General features: G+C 44.2%; 1 protein-coding gene and 1 pseudogene across 2 annotated transcripts in view; one reads left to right on the forward strand and one right to left on the reverse strand.

Annotated features, from left to right (window-relative positions):
• NT5M (5',3'-nucleotidase, mitochondrial) overlaps positions 1–8,491 on the reverse strand; it is a 217,585-nt gene that overhangs the window by 99,068 nt on the left and 110,026 nt on the right. The gene's annotated exons all lie outside the window — the stretch shown is intronic.
• Positions 1,133–7,078, forward strand: LOC105518986 (annotated as a pseudogene). The gene is made up of 3 exons (XR_001002907.1): positions 1,133–1,614; positions 4,805–4,876; positions 6,898–7,078. The product of XR_001002907.1 is annotated as a putative coiled-coil domain-containing protein 144 N-terminal-like (transcript).

Genomic DNA, 8,491 nt, shown 5'->3' on the forward strand with positions numbered 1-8,491 from the left:
TGGTGTGGCAGTGATCACTTGGCTTGGCATTTCTGCTTGGCGGTGCTCCTTTCACAGATTGGAAACCGCGGGCTTTCCTGCCAGGAGGTTGTGGCCGAGGCAGTAGCTCTCCACTGATGGCCTCCAGGGGTGGAGAAGAGCGGAGAGGGTCTGAGGGGTCCCCGAAACCGACAGTCGCCGCCCTGAGGAAGACCCCTAGCGTCGGGAGCCAGGAGGACCAGTTGTCCTTAAGCTGCCTGGGGGACTGGTGGTCCTCAGACTCCTTCAGCTGGTTAAGCGACAGCGCGGGCAGGACAGCAAGCACATTGAGGGTACCTTAGACCAGCCACCATCTTGGCCAGGCTGGCCTCGAACGCCTGACCTAAAGTGATCCGCCCGCTTTGGCCTCCCAAAATGCTGGGATTACAGGTATGAGCCACCGTGCTCGGCTGTCACTTTTCTTAAATTTCACTGGTGTTCGCGGGCTGCACAGTCAGGACCGACTAGAGGCGAGCAACCCCGGTGGCACCTGGCCTTCCCCGACCCGCCCGAGTCACTAGCCGCACTGCCCCTGGGCAGATGTGCGTGGTGCTGCGGCACAAGGTGGCAGCGGCTGCTCGGCCCCATCCTAAGGCAGCGGAATGCCCAGAGCTGGTCCCTGGCTCCAGGCGCAGGCCCAATAGAAGCTAGGCGGGCAGCGGCGTCGGACTGCCCTTCCCGCCGGGCGGAGAGCTGGCTCTGACCCAGTCATCTGACTCCGCTTGCATCCTGGCAGTGCGGACCCTGGGGCAACTTCGCTGCGGTGGCCAAGCCAGGAGCAGCCAAGCGAAGGCGGCACAGGGGCGGGAACTGGCCCGCACCCCTGAACAGAGCAAGCCGAGGAGCAGGTGCGCCGGCGGCGCTGTGAGGCGTCACTTATGACAGGCAGGCTGGGCGCTGCCACCCCGAGTCCTCCCAGGGATGACCCACCAGTCCAGGTCGGCGCTGGAGCTGCAGCGCCACCTGAAGACCAAGGAGTTTTTTCTGGGAGGCTGGAGCCACAGGTGCAGTAACGTCACAGGTGCGCAGGTGCACTTGTGTGTAACGGACGGGCTTGGCCTTACCTGCGAGGCTTGGCGGTTGTTGCTTGGCTTGGCGGTGGTCACTTGGCTTGGCGGTGGTCGCTTGGCTTGGCGGTGGTCGCTTGGCTTGGTGTGGCAGTGATCGCCTGGCTTGGCATTTCTGGCTTGGCGGTGCTCCTTTCACAGACTGGAAACCTCGGGCTTTCCTGCTGGGAGGTTGTGGACGAGGCAGTAGCTCTCTACTGATGGCCTCCACGGGTGGAGAAAAGCGGGGAGGGACTAAGGGGTCTCTGAAGCCGGCAGTCTCCTCCATGAGGAAGACCCCTCGCGTCGGGAGCCAGGAGGACCAGTTGTCCTTAAGATGCCTGGGGGACCGGTGGTCCTCAGACTCCTTCGGAAGCGCGGGCAGTGACAGCGAGCACGTTGAGGGCGCCGTAGACCAGCCCCAGCAGGACATCCACCTGGAAGATCTCTGCGAGCTCCACAGAGCTACCCGGTCGGGCGACGTCCCTGGGGTGGAGCGCATCCTGGCTCCTGGAGACCCTGGCCTGAACAAGAGGGATAGGAAGGAGAGGTAATGGCCAGGCGAAGGAGGCGGGCACGCCGTCCTGTTGGGGACCCCGGCTTTCTGGTGCCCGCAGGCCCCATAGAACCCAGGAGGGGAAACCTCAGAGGGGTCACGGGCCCAGGTCTCTTAGTGAGATGGGAGAACATATAAATGATTATTACTATTGCAAATGTGTTGCTTTACTTTACAGGAGTTTTCTTGAAAAATATTGCACTTCCCCGAGGCAGAGCTTGCAGTGAGCTGAGATCGCACCACTGCACTCCAACCTGGGCAACAGAGCGAGACTCCGTCTCAAAATAATAAATACATAAATACATAAATAAATAAATATTGCACTTCCCGGTTGGGCACGGTGGCTCACGCCTGTAATCCCAGCACTTTTGGAGGCTGAGGCAGGTGGATCACGAGGTCAGCAGATCGAGACCATCCTGGCTAACAACAGTGAAACCCTGTCTCTACTAAAAATACAAAGAATAAAAATTAGCTGGGCGTGGTGGCGGGCGCCTGTAGTCCCAGCTACACGGGAGGCTGAGACAGAAGAATCGCGGGAACCCGGGAGGCAGAGCTTGCAGTGAGCCGAGATTGTGCCACTGCACTCCAGCCTGGGCGACAGAGCCAGACTCCAAACAAAACAAAACAAAACAAAAAACAAAATAAATTGCCCTTCCCAAATGTGTTTATCCATTTTCTCAATTTATTGAGAATTTATTGAAACATAAGCTGAACACCTATTATATAGCAGACACATTCTACTTTCGCTCAGGTTCCTTCCATCCTTAAAAACTTTATGTTGGCTGGGCACAGTGGCTCATGCCTGTAATCCCATCAATTTGGGAGACCGAGGCAGGCGGATCACTAGGTCAGAAGTTCGATACCAGCCTGATTAACATGGTGAAACCCCATCTCTACTAAAGATACAAAAATTAACCAGGCATAGTGGCATGCGTCTGTAATCCCAGCTACTTGGGAGGCTGAGGCAGAAGAATTGCTTGAACCCAGGAGGCGGAGGTTGCAGTGATCCAACATCACGCCACTGTACCCCAGCCTGGGTGATAGAGTAAGACATCGTCTCAAAATAATACTAATACTACTACTAATAATAATAATAATGTTGGCCGGGTGTGGTGGCTCACGCCTATAATCCCAGCACTTTGGGAGGTGAAGGCAGGCGGATCATGAGGTCAAGCGATGGAGACCATCCTGGCCAACATGGTGAAACCCCATCTCTATTAAAAATACACAAATTAGCTGGGTGTGGTGGTGCGCGCCTGTAGTCCCAGCTATTCTGGAGGTTGAGGCAGAGGAATCACTTGAACCCGGTAGGCAGAGGTTGCAGTGAGCTAAGATCCCGGCACTGCACTCCAGCCTGCTGTCCAGCCTGAGTAAACTGAGAGATTTAAAATCGGAGTGTGATGACTTAATCTCAGTGGAAACTTTCCCTCCCTCTTTTCAAAGAAAAGCATCTCTGAAGGTAGAAAATAGTGAAAGGTAACCTTTAACTGCTTTTTGAAAATGTGTAACAGTCTTATACACTAATATTAATAATTGGAAATGCCTGATTTACATGCATTCTATAAATCTAAGTATTGAATAAAATGAGCCATACCTATTCTTTTGAATCCTGAGTTTCCTTTGGCTTAAAGTATTTTTGAAAATCAAAGTAAGAATTATTTTGTTTTAAAAATTTGTTATGCTTTTAATCTCAGCCTAGACTTAGCCGAGACCTTCGTGTTAAGTTATCCTTTATGCCCTCGGGGTTCAGTTCAAATAATGTTGCAGGAAGAGATAAGTTTCCTTTTGTCATTGCTACCAGATCTGTATGCTGAGGCCCCTTTATATCCAGTATGATACCTTTTCTTAGATCATGGAAGGTCTCATATTATCCTTTCCCAGAGTTGTGGCAGGAAGCCATCACCAGAATTCTGAGTCTCAAGTATGTTAGTTGGACTTAACAGAGCTAACTAAGCCTCATCCATGACTCATGAGTATCCATGTATAAAAAGAGAGCTTTGTACTTGCTTCAGCAGCAAACATATACTAAAATTGGAATAAAATGCAGAGAAAATTAGCATGACCCCTGCATAAGGATGATGCACAGATTTGCGAAGTGGTTCATATTTTGTGCAGTCAGTGGAAGTTCATTTGACTATTTGCTGACTGCTCCAAAGAAACAGTGTGAGTCACAGCAAACTGGGTGTCACCTAATATTACATCTGTGATTTTTCACTACAAAAATATGCAATAAGGTGATCCACGGAGAATGGAGATAAGTAACATGTGGGATATTGTGTGCAAATATATTGTTAGTATGTGTCTCAGAAATGAGAGAATGTCAATTTGCATCTCTTTCATGGAACTGAAAACAAAAAATAAAAGTAGAATGTTATTTTCCATGTCAGTTGGAGATGAAGATGGGGATTGAGCATTGTTCTAACAAAGATCTACCGATTCAGAGTTTGAGTCTGTGTGGAATAGGAGTCCAGGCTAGGTCTTGACATCTGTTAGCTTTCTGCCCTTGGTGTGATTGATGAGCTCAGTAATAGTGGACAGTGATGTTATCTAGTTTGATGAAATAATATATTTATAAGTGAATTTAGTTACAAACTACGATTTGGAAAAGAGCTGTGATGTCCCAAATTATAAGCCACACAGAACAACTAATAAGCAAAACTAGAACTTAATAACAATTTCAGAAAACCGCAACGTTTGAATATGAGAACCTCTGAAAAAATACACATTGGGTTTTATTTGCAATTCCATCAGCAATAAAGCTCAAGAACAAATTATTTCATTGCTTCACTGTTTCTCTGAGCATTTACAAAACATTATGTAGTTAAAAATCTTTAACAACCTAGTGAAAAAAGGCAGTAAAATCCTTGCTTTTTAGAAGAATATGTTGAGCCTAAGAGAAGCAATTTGTCAGAGAACAAATAGCTGCTGGTAATAGAGCTAGGACATTTTCCATTATGCCAAGCTAATGTGAGTTAATTTACTGAGCTATACTCCCTTCAATTCATGAGTAATTCATCTTCTTTTCTTCTTTAGAAGCTTAAAGAGAAGTTGGTAGAACTCACAAATGGAAGCATGTAGGATAATTAAAGTTCTGATATTAACTCTGATATTGTTTTAAACACTCTAAAAATCTAATATATTTGTTTTAAAATAGTAATTTCATTTATTACATTTTTATCCATAGCCTTCGGCATCTAATTCCTGAATGTAAAGATGGAACAGACACCTGAAAGTCTTCCTCAGAATAACAATCCAGGTAAGACTTTTGATAGTGACTTATTTTTGGTGGTCCTACCATAGATAAAAAAGTAAGAATAAGGAAGTTTTGATCATGAAAGAGCAGGTTAAAAAAATCCCTGTGTGTGTAAGTTGTTGCATATTTTTCTCTTAATTTCTTTCTTGGTAGGTTAGATTTCACAGTTATTTAAAAAGTTAATTGCAGGTCATTTATTTTTTTCAAACAATCTAGTCTGAAAAAAATGTATTTAATTATGGTCCCTAAAATCCTATATGATATTTTTGTATAAATAAGAAAAAGATATGTTTAAGTTAGTAAGTTGTATGTTTTCTTTATAGTCACATTATAATGAATTAGGCTTGTTATGAAATTAGAACTTCTATTGAATTTTTAAAATAAATGACTTATGTTCAGTAAATATCAATCACAGTTGACCCTTAACAACGTGGAATTTAGGGATGCTTGATCCCCTCTGCAGTCAAAAATCTGCGTATCCTCCCATCTCAGCCTCCCAAGTAGCTGGGAATACAGATGTGCACCAAAACACCCAGCAAATTTTTTATTTGTTTTTGTAGAGATGTGGTCTCACTATGTCGCTTTTGACTCCCCCCAAGAACATAACTGCTAAGAGCCAACTGTTGTTGACCAACAGCCTTATTGATAACATAAACAGTCATTTAAGATATGTTTGGTATGGTACATGTATTAATATGCTGTATTCTTACAATAAAGAAAGCTAGAGAAATAAACTTAAGAAAATCATGAGGAAGAAAAATACTTACTGTTCATTAAATGCAAGTGGATCATTATATAACTCTTCATCAGTCTTCAAGTTGGGCAGGCTAAGGAGAAGGAGGAAGAGGAAGATTGGTCTTCGCTGTCTCAGGTGGGAGAAAATCTGCTCATAAGCAGACCCCTGCAGTTCAAATGCGTGTTGTTCAAAGGCTAACTATATTACATAGTGATTTGTGTCACTAAAAAAAAGAAATTAGTTTCAAAACTGGAAACTCAGCAGTACCTTTCTGGCACCATAAACAAATGGCAATAAGAACTGCAAAATGGCCAGGTGTGCTGGCCCACACCTGTAGTCCCAGCACGTTGGGAGGCCTAGGTGGGAGGATCACTTGTGTCCAAAAGTTCCAGACCAGCCTGGGCGACATAGTGAGACCACATCTCTACAAAAACAAATAAAAAATTAGCTGGGTGTTTTGGTGCACACCTGTAATCCCAGCTACTTGGGAGGCGGAGATGGGAGCATCACTTGAGCCTGGGAGTCAAGGCTGCAGTGATCTGTGATTGTGATCACAACCTGGATAACAGAGTGAGACCCTGTCTTAAAACCAACCAACCAACCAAACAAACAAACCTGCAAAACATACCCAGTGTGCACTAATACTAATGGGAAATTATTTTTTAAAGATACCTTCTGAGTGCAGAAGTCAGAAAAGCAATTCCTTGTTGAGAAGAATGGGTCATATTACATACTTACAAACCAACAAGGTCTCACTATTATTGACTTTCCCCCTAATTGGAAATCGAATGAAGTATATTTACTTCGTTAGAACAAGATGTGTTCTTCTACCTGCTGGTTAATTGTTATGTTAACAGTAATTTTGTTAGAACAAGATATACTGTTACTATTAGCCAAAAGATTATTACAATATGTATTCAAATAGCCCAACTCGAGGCTCAACAAATTATAATAAAAGTATAAAAATGTTTCACAATAACAAAAATGCTTCTGTGCTACCGAGATGTGATGCGTAATGCATTGGACAATCTGAACTGTTAGAGGACACCTTTAATTTAGTACATATTAATCAAAGAACTTGTCTAAGTTAGGTTTTGCAAGTTATGGGAGACAAACATGAAATACATATAGTTTTGGTCCCTGAGGTGCTCATAATAGAATAGAGCTTTCTCCGTTTAATTTCTGTGCTTTTTTAGCAGAATTTTCAAGGCAATCATTTATTCACTTGTCCACTTAAATAATTATCAAATGTCTTTTAGATAGTAAGCATTTTTTTCTAATCTTACAGAATACAAATATTTAAACATACCATTGGGGCCAGCCACAATGGCACATGCCTGTAATCTCAGCACTTTGGGAGGCTGAGATGGGAAGATCACTTGAGCCCAGGAGTTCGAGATCAGCCCGGGCAACATGACAAGACCTCATCTCTACTAAATTTTTTTTAAAATAATAAAATATTAGCAGGGCATGGTGGCAGGTGCCTGTATTTCCAGCTACTTGGGAGGCTGAGGTGGGAGGATTTCTTGGGCCTGGGTGTTTGAGGCTGCAGTGAGCTATGATCATGCCACTGTACTCCTGTCTGGGTAACAGAGTGAGACCCTGTCTCAAAAAAGAAACAAACAAACAAAACCCAGGAGCTTGTTATTATCATTGGCATTTTAATTATTTGCTGAATTATTTATTCAGTGCCTACTACTGTGTGCTAGATGCCCTCTGGAAGCATATAGTGATCATTTACTATGTTAAATATGTGCCAGATACTTTATGTGGTGAGGAACGAAAGCCGTAAAAAAGTGGTAAGATTTAAGTTAAACATGCAGAGTGAGTAGAACTTTTCTAGGTAAAGAGGCAGAAGGATGATGTGGGCAGAAGATAATGTGTTTGGCAGAAGGAGCAGCGAGTGCAAAAGTAAGATGTTTGAGTGAACTTTGTAGGGTTTATGAGTTCAGTTCTGCTAGTGCAAAACGTATGAAATGCGAATGGTTGGGAATGAAGTGAATACCTAAGGCAAGCTTATGACCGACTTTATTTTGAGATAAAGTCTCACTCTGTCACACAAGCTGGAGTGCAGTGGCGTTCTCTTGGCTCACTGCAACGTCCGCCTCCCGGGTTTAAGTGATTCTCGTGCCTCAACCTCCCAAGTAGCTGGGATTATAGGCGTGAGCCACCGTTCCCAGCTAATTTTTGTATTTTTAGTAGAGACAGGGTTTCAGCATGTTTGTCAGGTTGGTCTCAAACTCCTGACCTGAAGTGATCCACACGCCTTGGCCTCCCAACTGCTGGGATTACAGGCGTGAGCCACCAGTCCCTGCCCAGACTTTTTAATACTATGGAAATGAGTAGATTTCAGGCTGGGTGCGGCAGGTCATGCCTGTAATCCCAGCACTTTGGGACGCCAAGGTGGGAGGATCACGAGGTCAGGAGATCAAGACCACCCTGCCCAACACGGTGAAACCCATCTCTACTAAAAATACAAAAAAAAAAAAAAAATTAGCCAGGCGTGGTGGCGCATGCCTGTAGTCCCATTTACTCAAGAGGCTGAGGCAGGAGAATCGCTTGAACCTGGGAGGCGGAGGCTGCAGTGAGCCGAGATTGCGCCACTGCACTCCAGCCTGGGTGACAGAGCAAGATTGTGTCTCAAAAAATAATAATAAATAAAATAAAATAGAAAAATATTGAATATAACAATGAAGAATTAAATAAATTATGGTAATATATACAACATGATATTATGGAGATGTTAAGGATAGTTGAGAGTATTTAATTACATGAAGAAATGTTGACATGCCATTAAGTAAAGAATTCAAGATATGAAATTTAATATACAGGGAGGTTTCAACTGGGTAAACAGACACACAAATGGCTCAATAATGACACTA

This window comes from Colobus angolensis, unplaced genomic scaffold (genome assembly GCF_000951035.1).
Source record: "Colobus angolensis palliatus isolate OR3802 unplaced genomic scaffold, Cang.pa_1.0 Scaffold335, whole genome shotgun sequence".
NCBI lineage: Eukaryota > Metazoa > Chordata > Mammalia > Primates > Cercopithecidae > Colobus > Colobus angolensis.